Genomic DNA, 11,304 nt, shown 5'->3' on the forward strand with positions numbered 1-11,304 from the left:
TAAGGGAAGTCTGGGCTAGAGGGGACTGTGGTGATTCAAGGAAGCAACAAGCAAAGGGACTGATGCTACCCAGAATTGGTTGATTATTGTTGAAGAAGGTTGTTTTTTTAAAAAATAAACTCTTTATTTTGAGGTAATTATAGATTCACATGCAGTTGTAAGACATACAGAGAGATTATGTGTATACTTTACTCCATTTCCCCCAAAGCTATGGCAAAATATCACAACCAAACTATCGATATTAGTACGGACAAGATGCAGAGCATTTCTATCACCACAAGGATCCCACATTGCCCTTTCATGGCCGTACCCACTCCCTCCCACCTCTCCTTAACCCTTGGCAACCACTTATCTGTTCTCATTCAGTAATTTAGTCCTTTTAAATATATGACATGAATGGAATCATACAGTAAGCAACCTTTTAGAATTGGCTTTTTTTTCTCTTAGCATCATTTTCTGGAAGTTCATCTAAATTGTTGCCTATATGAATAGTCTGTCCTTTTTATTGTGGAGTAGTAGTCCATGGTATGGATATACCACACTCTTTTTAACCATTCCTTATTACACATTTAGGACCATTTTGAATAAAGCTGCTGTAAACATTTATGCTTTTGTGTGAATGTAAGTCTTCATTTTTCTGGGATACATGTCAGGAGTACAGTTGCCGGGTCATACAGTAGTTGCATGTTAAGTTTTATAAGAAACTGCTGAAGTGCATTCTAGCTGTACCATTTTACTTTCCCACTGGCAGTGTATAAGTGATACAGTTTCTCTGCATCCACACCAGCATTTGATCTTGTCACTTTTTTATTATAGTCATTTAGGTGTGTGTGTATTATCTCATTGTGGTTTTAATTTGCATTTCTCTAATGGCTAATGATATCAAATGTTTCTACGTATGCTTATTTTCCACATGTATATCTTCTTTCATGACATGTCTTTTGTTCGTTTTATAATTGGATTAGGATTTTTGTTATTTATATTCTTAAGGTTGAGTTTTGAGAATTATTCACATATCCTAAGTACTAATTCTTTGTCAGATATGTGGTTTGTAAATATTTTAATTTTTGTATAAAGCAAAACATTTTCATATAAAGTAAAACCTGTACAGTTAGGTTGAGACTCCTTTATTTGTATTTTTTGCCTGTGGTTATCTAATTCCTCCCTCATCCATTTGTTTAAAAGTTTATCTTTCCTCCATTAAATTGCACCTTGGACCAAAATCAGCAGGGCATCATCTGAGTCTATTGAAGCTGCCATAACAAAACACTATAGCCTGAGTAAGCTTATAAGCAACAAATTTATTTCTCACCACTCTGGAGCCTGGGAAACTCAACATCAGAATACCAGCATTGTTGATTTCTGCTGAGGGCCTTCTTTCTCCTTCATGAATGTCACTTTTAGCTAAGTCCTCACAGGATAGAAAGGGGAAGGCAGCTCTCTAGGGCCTGTTTTATAAGGGACCTAATTTTACTTATGAGAACTCAGCCCTCATGACTTAATGACCTCCCAAAGGCTCCACCTCCTAATACTATCACCTGGGTGATTAGGTTTCAACATATGTATTTGCTGGGAGGACACACACATTCAGAGCATAGCAGGCATAGTTGTATAGGTCTATTTCTGGATTATCTTCTCTCACCCATTAATCTTTGTGTCAATGGCTCCACCAAAATTATGTAGTCTTGATTACTGTGGCTATCTAAGTCTTGAAATTGTGTAAATGGATTACTCTCAATTTTTTTTTTTCAAAACTGTTTTAACTATGCTATTTCCTTTATCTTATCAAAAATTTTTAGGATAACCTCATCTATAACTACCGAAAAAAAAAAAAAAATCCTGCAAGGATTCTGATAGGTGCTGAGTTAAACATGTATAGCAACTTTAGGACAGTTGACATCTTACCTCGTTGTGTCTTCCAGTGCATGGGCATGTTATATCCCTACATGTGTTTACGTTTCTTTTCTTTCATTAGTGTTGTACAGTTTTAAATATATACTCCTGCACATATTTTCTTATATTTATACCTAAGTATTTCATTTTTTGAGTGACTGTAAATAGTATTGTATTTTTAATTGTGTTGTATTTGCTATTACTGCCAACATATAGACATACAATTTTTTTATGTGTATGGCGTTATGTTTTATGTTATGCAACCTTGCTGAATTTACATAATAGTTCTAGAGTTTTTCTTTTTGGTAGATTTCTTGGGACTTTCCATTTGGGACAATCAAGTCGTGTGCAATTTGGGAGTTTTATGTCTTCCTTTCTGATCCTTTGGGTTTTATTTCCTTTTTATTGTCTTTATACTGACTAGAAGTTCCAGCATGATATTGAACAAAGGTGATGAGAGAAGATATCCTTGCCTTGTCCCCAGTCTCAGGGGAAAGCATATTCAGTCTTTCACCAGTAAATATAATGTTACCTGTAGAGGTTTTGTAAATGCCTTTTTCAAGTTGAGGCAGTTCTTTATTTTTGGGTTTCTGGGAGGTTTTTTAAAAAATTATAAATGGGTGTTGATTTTGTCAAATACTTATTTCCTGTATCCATCAATATGAATATGTAATTTTTTAGTTTGTTAATATTATAATAACACTGATTGATTTTCAAATGTTGAATCAACCTTACATCCTTAGACTAGTTCTACTTAATTGTGGTATGTAATTCTGTTATAGGTTGCTGAATTCTATGTGCTAATGTTTTAGTGAGAATTTTTTTATCCATATTCATGAGGAATATTAGTCTCTAGTTTTCTTTGTATTGTTATTGCTTAGTTTTATGTCAGGGTAATACTACTTCACAAAATGAATTGGGAAGCATCCCCTCCTGTTTTCTGGAAGAGACTGTGTAGAATTGATATTAATTTTTCATTAAATGTTTGTTAAAATTCCCCAGGGAAATTCTCCATGACAGTGCTTTTAGGGGAGTTTATAAGTTATGAATTCAATTTCGTTCATAGTTACAGAGCTCTTCAATTGTCTGTTTTATATTGGATGGATTGTAGTAGGTTCTGTTTTTCAAAGAATTGGTCCATTTTGTCTAAGTTGACAAATGTATGTGTTGACAAATTTATGTAGTTGTTTGTAGTAGCCTTTTGATATCTGCAGGATCTGTAATATCTGCTGGTTTGCTCCTGATATTGATAACTTATATTTTCACTATTTCATATTTATTGCAGGTTTATCAATTTTATAAACCTTTTCAAAGAAACAGCTGCTTTTATTAATTTTCTTTATTGCTTTTCTGTATTATTTCCTTCATCCTACTTGTATGGGCTTATTTTGCCCTTCTTTACCTAGATGTTTAAGGTGGGAGCTTTGATTATTGATTTGAGATGTTTCCTCTTTCAATGTTATAAATTTTCTTCTCATCACTGCTTTAGCTGTATCCCACAAATTTTGATGTGTTATGTTTTTATTCAGTTCAATGTACTAGCTTATTTCCACTGAGACTTCCCTTTTGGCCCATGCGTTTAGAAGTGTGTTGCAAAGTTGCTAAATGTTTGGAGATTTTCCTGTTATCTCTCTATTATTGATTTCTAGTTTAATTCCATTGTGGTTCAGAGAGCACATTTTGTATGATTTCAATTTTTTTGAGGTTTACTTTATATTCCAGTATAGTATATAGTCTATCTCAGTAGACATTCTGTGGGCATTTCCTACAAATGCATATTCTGCTTTCGTTCGGGTCTATAAATGTCAATTACATCCTGTTATTTGATGTTGAACTTTTCTGTATCCTAGCTGATTCTCTGACTAGTTCTATGAATTATTGTGGAATGGATGTTGAAGTTTTAAATTACAATTATGGACTTGTTTATTTCTCCTTTTAGTTCTACCGATTTTCCCCATATTTTGCAGCTCTGTTGTTTAGTACATACACATTTAGAATTGCTGTATCATATTTGTGAAGCAGCCCTTTAATCATTATGCAATGTCACTCTCTGTCTCCACTATTTTTTTTTTACTCTGAAGTTTGCTTTATCTGTTATTAATGTAGCCACTCTGCTTTCCTCTGATTATTGTTTGCATGATATATTCTTTTTTTCAATTTTTTTGGTTTGTTGTTTTACTTTCAAACTGCCTCTGTCATATTTGAAGTAAATTTTTTGTTAGCAGCATGTTGGGTCATGTTTTTCAATCTACTCTGCTAAGATCTGCCTTTTCATTGTTGTATTTAGATCATTTATATTTATATGGTAGGGTTTAGATCTGCCATTTTATTGTTTTTGTTCTATGTTTTGGCGGGCGAGGGGGAGGCTCTGTTTTCCTGCTTTCTTGTCAGTTGAACACATTTTAGAACTCTATGTTTACATAACTATGGCTTTTTGAGTGTATCTTTTTGTGTGGCTGTTTTTTTTTTTTTTTTTTTTTTTTTTTTTTTTTTTTAGTGGTTGATCTAGGTATTCTACATAACTTATTATAGTCTATTGGTATTGTCATTTTCTCAGTTCAAAAGATATTTGGGAATCTTTCCTTTCCATTGCTGCTTCCTCCTCTGTTTATAATTGTCTTAAATGTCTCTTCTATATATGCTTAGAGCCATATCAGTGTTATAATTTTTGCTTAAAAGGTAAAATATAATTTAAAGAACTCAGGAGAAGGAAGGGCTTTTGTATTTACCATTGTTTTTGCTTATCTTATTCTTTCTTCTTTTCTGATGCTCCAAGATTTCTATTTTATAGTTTTTTTGGTTTTGAACACTTTCTTTAACCTTTCTTTCAGAATAGGCCTGCTGGTGACAAATTCCTTTTGTTTTTTCTATATTCGAGAATGTCTTGATTTTCTTTTCATTTTTGAAGGATACTTTTGCTGGGTATAGGATTCTGGGTTGAAAATTCTTTTCTTTCAGCACCTGAAAAATATTGTGCCCTTCCTTCTAGCCTTTTTGATTTCTGCTGAGAAATCCATTGTCATTCTGTTTGTTTGTTTGTTTGTTTTACTATAGGTAAGGTACCATTCTGGCTGATTTTAACTTTGTCTTTTATTTTCAGTTTAATTGTGATGTCTTTTCATGAACTTCTTTGAGCGTATCCTGTCTGGTGTTTGTTCAACTTCTTGAATCTATAGGTTTGTATCTTTCACCATCTGTGGAAAGTTTTAGCCATTTTTGCTTTGAGTAGTTTTTTAGCACTGCTTTCTTTTTCCTATTTAGGACTCCAATGACATGAATGTTGAATATTTTGTTATAGTTCCATAGGTTCCTGAGGCTCTGTATTTTGTAAGCCTATTTTCTCTCTATTGCTCAGATTACGTATTCCTATTTTTCTCTTTTCCTGTGCATTGATTCTTTCCTCCATTCTGCTGATGAGCCCATGCACTGAGGTTTCTAATTAGGTTATTTTATTTTGTAGTTCCAAAGTGTCCATTTGGTTCTTTTTTTTTTTTTTTTTTTTTTTATTTGAGGCGGAGTCTGGCTCTGTCGCCCAGGCTGGAGTGCGGTGGCCGGATCTCAGCTCACTGCAAGCTCCGCCTCCCGGGTTCACGCCATTCTCCTGCCTCAGCCTCCGGAGTAGCTGGGACCACAGGCGCCCGCCACTTCGCCTGGCTAGTTTTTTGTATTTTTTAGTAGAGACGGTTCTTTATATTTTCTATGTCTTTGCTGATACCTTCTACTTCTTTGTTTGAACTTTCTACTTTTGATTTGTGTATGTTTAGAATTGACCATACTTGTGTTTTTATCATGGCTACTTTAAAATCTTTGTCAATGTCTTAGTCCATTTAGGGTGGTAGAACAGAATACCGTACCCTAGGTGGCTAATAAACAACAGAAATTTATTTTTTGTAGTTCTGGAGGCTGAGAAGTCCAAGATGAAGATGCCGTTGGTGTCTGGTGAGGGCCCACCTCCAGGTTTATTGAACGTCATCTTTTCACTGTGTCCTTACATGGTGGAAGGGATGAGGAAGCTCTCTGGAGTTCTTTATATAAAGGCACTAATTCCATTCATAAGGGCTCTTACCTCATGACCTAAGCACCTCTCAAACACCCCACCTTAAAATATATCACATTGAGGGTTAGGTTTCAACATATAAATGAGGAAGCTGGGGAACGTAAATATTCAGTCTGTAGCAGTTTGATGATTGTAATATCTCTGTTTTCTCAGTAGTGGCATCTACTGATTTTTAAAAAAATCAGTTGACTTATTTCTGGTTTGGAGGTAATGAGTAATTTTTCTATTGAAACCTGGGCAATTTTGTGTTATGCTCTGAGACTCTGGGTCTTATTTAAATTTTCTGTGTTGATTAGCTTTTTCTGACATTGCTTCAGCAATGGGGACATCACCTCCTTATTGCTAACTGGAGGTAGAATTCCAGGTTCTCTCCTTGGCCTTCATTGACACCTAAGGGGGTATCACTTCATTACTGCTGGGTAAGAGTGGAAGTTCCAGCTTCTCATATGGTCTCCAGTAATACTGCAGTGGAAGTGGCTTTATTAAAACTGAGCAATGGTGAAAGTCCTGACTCCTCAACTAGCCTTTTCTGATACAACCCTGGTGGGGAGAGGATAGAACTCCTCATTATTGCCAGTGAGGGTGGACATACAGGCCTCTCATGTAGTCTATAGGAGGTTGCTCTTTGTACTGTAAGAGGGTGCTTATTGCTAGCCATTGGGGATGAAAGTTCTAGCTTTCTTCCTCACTTCTCTGATATTCCTCCAGCTGGGTGTGGGAGCACCTCATTACAGCCCCATGAGTGTGGACGTCCAGGCTTTCTACTCACTCTTTGCTGACCTGGTAGGAGTGAGGCCACAATTCTTTATGCAGTGTTTGTCTGAGTAGAGCGACTGTTGTCTGAAGGTTTTCTCTCTGCTATGTTGCCATTTTCCCAGCTCTTTGGCTAGAGAGAGCAGCCTTTTCTTGGGGATTTTTTGGTTTCTCTCTGTACCAGCTGTCATTTCTGAGTTGCTTTCTCCTTCAGCTCCAAGTTTTGGATATATGAGGTAAAAAGAAAAGCTAAAGAACTCACCACTGTGTCATTTCTTAGGTCTCAAGGCCCCTAGGTGGTCTGCCTTTTTCTCCCCAGCTTTCAGAATCTTCTTGTGTTTGTTTTTTATATTATGTCCAGGGTTTGAGTTTTACTTGGTGGGAAGAATAGTTAAGAAAAATAAAGCTAATTTATTATAATAAAATAATGGTTATGAGAAAAAAATAGCTAGTTTTAAAAAAAAATCTGGAAAGGCAAGCCCAAGGCTGCCAGATCCTGTCATTTTCCAGAAGAAGCCAGAATCCAGAGTTTTGTGTTGAATTTCCAAATGTATATTAAAAAGTAATTTAGTTTTATCTGTAAAGCATCATGTAGACAAAGCGTTTACAGATTAAACAGTACTGCTGACTGTATTTGACCCCAGGCAACCAGCTTTTGTGAATTTTACTTGAAGTTACCTAGGCAATACAGAATAAAGGACTGTGAGTTTGGTACACTTGACGGTTTTTATACCTCAAAGATGAGTGCTTTTCCTATCCCACATTCATTCATTCATAAGAAACTATTACCTATTGCATGTAAACTCTAAAGGGAATGACTGAGACAGATAACGACTTCTCACTATGAAGCTTATATGAATAAACAAATGAAACATGCCCTTCTATAGTGGATGCTGATGGAGAAGAGGTTTCAGAAACAGATGCGATGATTGGCAGCTCCCTAACTGGGGCATCTTTCTGATGGTTATTCCTAGGCAGATTTTCTCAAGAATCCAAATGCATCTTTCATGTTGCCCAAGAAGAATGCCTGGGGACAGCCACACTAGCTCCAATGACAGCTGAAAGAGAAAAAACAGGCACCTTTTAGCTACATCAGGTTCTGACTTTGAAGGCATCCTGTCCTGGCAGCTGGTCATTGTCAGAGATGGCGGAGCTTTCCCAAATCTCATGATAGAGGAAGGCAGGGGAAAAATCCGAGTCACACTAATGAAAGTCCAGGAAACAGGAGGGCTGAGATGCAGATGCAGGATTTGTTCATGAGTTATCATTCCTGGGCAGGTTCTGGAAATGGGAGTGAAGGCAGAGGCAGTTGTCTCAGCATGTACTTGCCTGATCAAACCAGGGTTGCTGGGAGGGACCAGAATGGAATGGGTATTACTTGCCATTTCCAGGGGAGAAAGAAGTCAGGGATAGACCCATGAAGTCTCCAGCACACATTCCTTTGACCCTTGCTGGTCATCAGGGTGGATATGAGATAATCAGTGCTGGCTCCAAAGATGCATATATGCCTTTTAGTCCCCTGTAATTACAACCAGCATAAACATCCACGGTGGGGGGTGGAAACAGAAAGAAGCAGCCAGAACAGACAAAGCTGTCCCACTGTCATCTATTGTACAGTATTAGACTTCTTCACACACAAGTTTCATGGGAAAGCCAAAGTTTGAAAACCCCAGAATTGAAGATTCTGTTCATATTCATATAGCACCGTGATCACAATAGCAACATGGTTATTTTGTTATGAAAAGCATTACTTCTCTCCTGCTCTTGCACCTAGGCCTTTTCTGTCCCCGAATCTTGAAATTTTCAGAGGTCATTGGCAATTCCACATTTTTTATGAGTTTCAGCAATGAAAGCAGTTGACTTACTCAGCTAGGAAAAGGATGATAAATACTAATTGAATTTTACTTTGCAGAATCCTGCAGCTGGAGATAAGGAAGCTTAAAGACATGACAAAAACAAACAAATAGCGTGTAGTTTGTTTTCCAGTATGGGCAAAGACAACCCTGCCTGGCTTGCAAGCACTCCTTCTTTCCTCCAAATGTGAGAAGTCCACAGTCTCAGCTCACTGCTGCCAAGGTAGCTGTCCTCACTATGAAATGATTGTTCAGTGGCATTTACAGAAGATTGCAGAGAGGAGAAAGAGCTTGCTGGATATCAATAGCCTGGACCCTAATGTCAGGCCATCACATCTTCTAAAAATAATAAAAATCATAGGCATTTCCTGTCAACTCTGAGCCTGGTGCTGTACTGGGGGACTATACATATATGTGAATATAAATAAAATCATTAAATATATATATATAATTTCTATTTTCATTTTCACCAATCACATGAGTTTGTACAGATGGCATTACTTTTTGTTTTAAAGATAAGGAAACTCAGGCTCAGAGAGGTTAGTGACTTGCTGAAATCACACAGTCAGGTAAATGTTAGAGTGCAGTTCACACAGATGGGCATTATTCCTTGTTCTGATCGTTGGTTCTCAATTGAGGGTGATCTTACCCCTCTTACCCTTCAGAAGCTTGTCAACAATGTCCAGAGACAGTTTTTGGTTGTCTTAATGGGAGATTATAGGTTGCTGTGACATCTAGTGCGTAGAGGCAAAGGATGCAGCCAAACGTCCTACAATATACAGGATAGCCCCACACCAAAGAATTATCTGGCTCAAAATGTCGATAATGTTGAGGTTGAGAAATCCTAGTTCAAAACGCAGGAGGCCTTAGTTTTAGTTTCTCTTCTGCATCTAGTTCAGAATGTATCCTTGGAAAAATTATTTCCTCTCTGTGATGCTCAGTTTTTTCATGTGTAAAACAAAGGGCCAGACTATTTTACTGGATGATCTGTAAGGTATTTCTGGCTTTGTTATCCTGTGGATCCTGGACAATTTTAGAATTTTATTTGTGGCTCTTGAAGTGGTCTTGAAAGTCCTTATGAATTATACCAATGCTTCAAGCAAAAGTAATGGAAAGGGTTTAGAAGGCATCAATAAATACATATAGACACTTCACATATTCTGCAATAGGAAAAATGTCTTTATATCATACTGTATCTGGGTCGTAGTGGATGGTGCTGTTAAATTTTAACTTCTTACTATAATTAAGTTGCCCATTCTGAACCAGACAATGACTGTGTCTCCACGGTCCAGCTGCATACTTCATGGTGTGTTGGTGCCTTTGGAGCACCTGTGTGAGTTTTGTCTTGCAATGTAACAAAGCATCACACATTTAGTGGCTTAAAATAATACCCATTTATTATCTTACAATTTTTGTGCATAGGATACTGGGCACAGCGTGATTGGGCCCTCTGTTCACAGTCTCACCCAGTTGAAAGAAAGGCATTGGCTGGGCTGCACTCTCCTCTGGAGCTCAGGGTCCTCCGCCAGGCTCACCAGCTGTTGACAGAATTCAGTTCTTTATTTTCCTAGGGTAAGGTCCCGGCTTTGTTGCTGGCTGTCAGCTGGGGGATGTTCTCAGCTCCTAAAAGGTTTTAGAAAGATAATAGCAGGTAGTACACATATGCCAAGCACTTTATATAGATTATTTTATTTAATCCTGTAAACAAGGGGTCAGCAAACTTTTTCGTAGTGGATCTAATAGTAAGTATTTTAGGCTTTGCAGGTCAACAGGTGACATTTAGGCTATTATGTAGGTACTTAATCTAACCATTTAAAATGTAGCTATTTAAAAATGTAAAAACCACCAGGCATGGTGGCTCATGCCTATACTCCCAGCACTTTGGGAGGCCAAGGCAGGCGGATCATGAGGTCAGGAGATCGAGACCATCCTGGCTAACACAGTGAAACCCTGTCTCTACTAAATAATATAAAAATTAGCCAGGTGTGGTGGCAGGTGCCTGTAATCCCAGCTACTCGGGAGGCTGAGGCAGGAGAATGGCATGAACCCAGGAGGCGGAGCTTGTAGTGAGCTGAGATTGCGCCATTGCACTCCAGCCTGGGTGACAGAGTGAGACTCCATCTCAAAAAAAAAGAAGAAGTAAAAACCATTCTTAGTCTTCAGGCTTTAAAAAAAAGTGGCTGAGTTTACCCTATAGGTTGTGGCCTTCAATTCCCTGTTCTGAACCATCCCAGGAGGCTAACGTACGTGTGAATGAAATTATAACCCACTTTAGAATGAAATCATATCCCACTTTAGAATGAAATCAACTGAGAGACAGGGCCTCTAGTTTACCTGCCTGGCTCTCAGCATCTAGGGAGGTCTGATTCTAATTCCCAGGTAGGATTCTCCAAGGCCCGGATGAGAGCCCCTGTGTGGGGAAATTATTTTCTCATATTCCATGGAGATTCTAACTCTGAGCCCTTCTCTCAAGTCCTCACAAGAGTGACAGGGCCAGAAGGTGGAAAATCAGTCTAGTCTTGGGCCAATCCTTCCATGTGTGAATTTCCTCATCTCGTAAGTGGGCAGAATATTGCATCAGACTTTTTCTCCTTTCTTGGGCAAAGAACACTGGCTGATGGTGGTGGCTGGGGGTGGTCAGGGCTCTCTTGAAGAGGAAATGAGAGGAAAGCATGGTGAATATGTAGGCTTTCATCATCAGAATAACCCTTTATCTAATCATTGTTTTCCTTTCCTGACCATCAGAAT

General features: G+C 37.8%; 1 long non-coding RNA gene across 3 annotated transcripts in view; it reads left to right on the forward strand.

The window, feature by feature from the left end:
* LOC116272463 overlaps positions 1-8,998 on the forward strand; it is a 136,103-nt gene extending 127,105 nt beyond the window's left edge. For all 3 annotated transcript variants that reach the window (XR_004181137.1, XR_004181136.1, XR_004181138.1), the window contains one exon: positions 8,616-8,998. This is a non-coding gene — a long non-coding RNA (uncharacterized LOC116272463). The remainder of the gene's footprint in view (positions 1-8,615) is intronic.
* The last annotated feature ends 2,306 nt before the right edge of the window (positions 8,999-11,304 follow it).

Source organism: Papio anubis, unplaced genomic scaffold (genome assembly GCF_008728515.1).
Source record: "Papio anubis isolate 15944 unplaced genomic scaffold, Panubis1.0 scaffold11, whole genome shotgun sequence".
NCBI classification, from domain to species: Eukaryota; Metazoa; Chordata; class Mammalia; order Primates; family Cercopithecidae; genus Papio; species Papio anubis.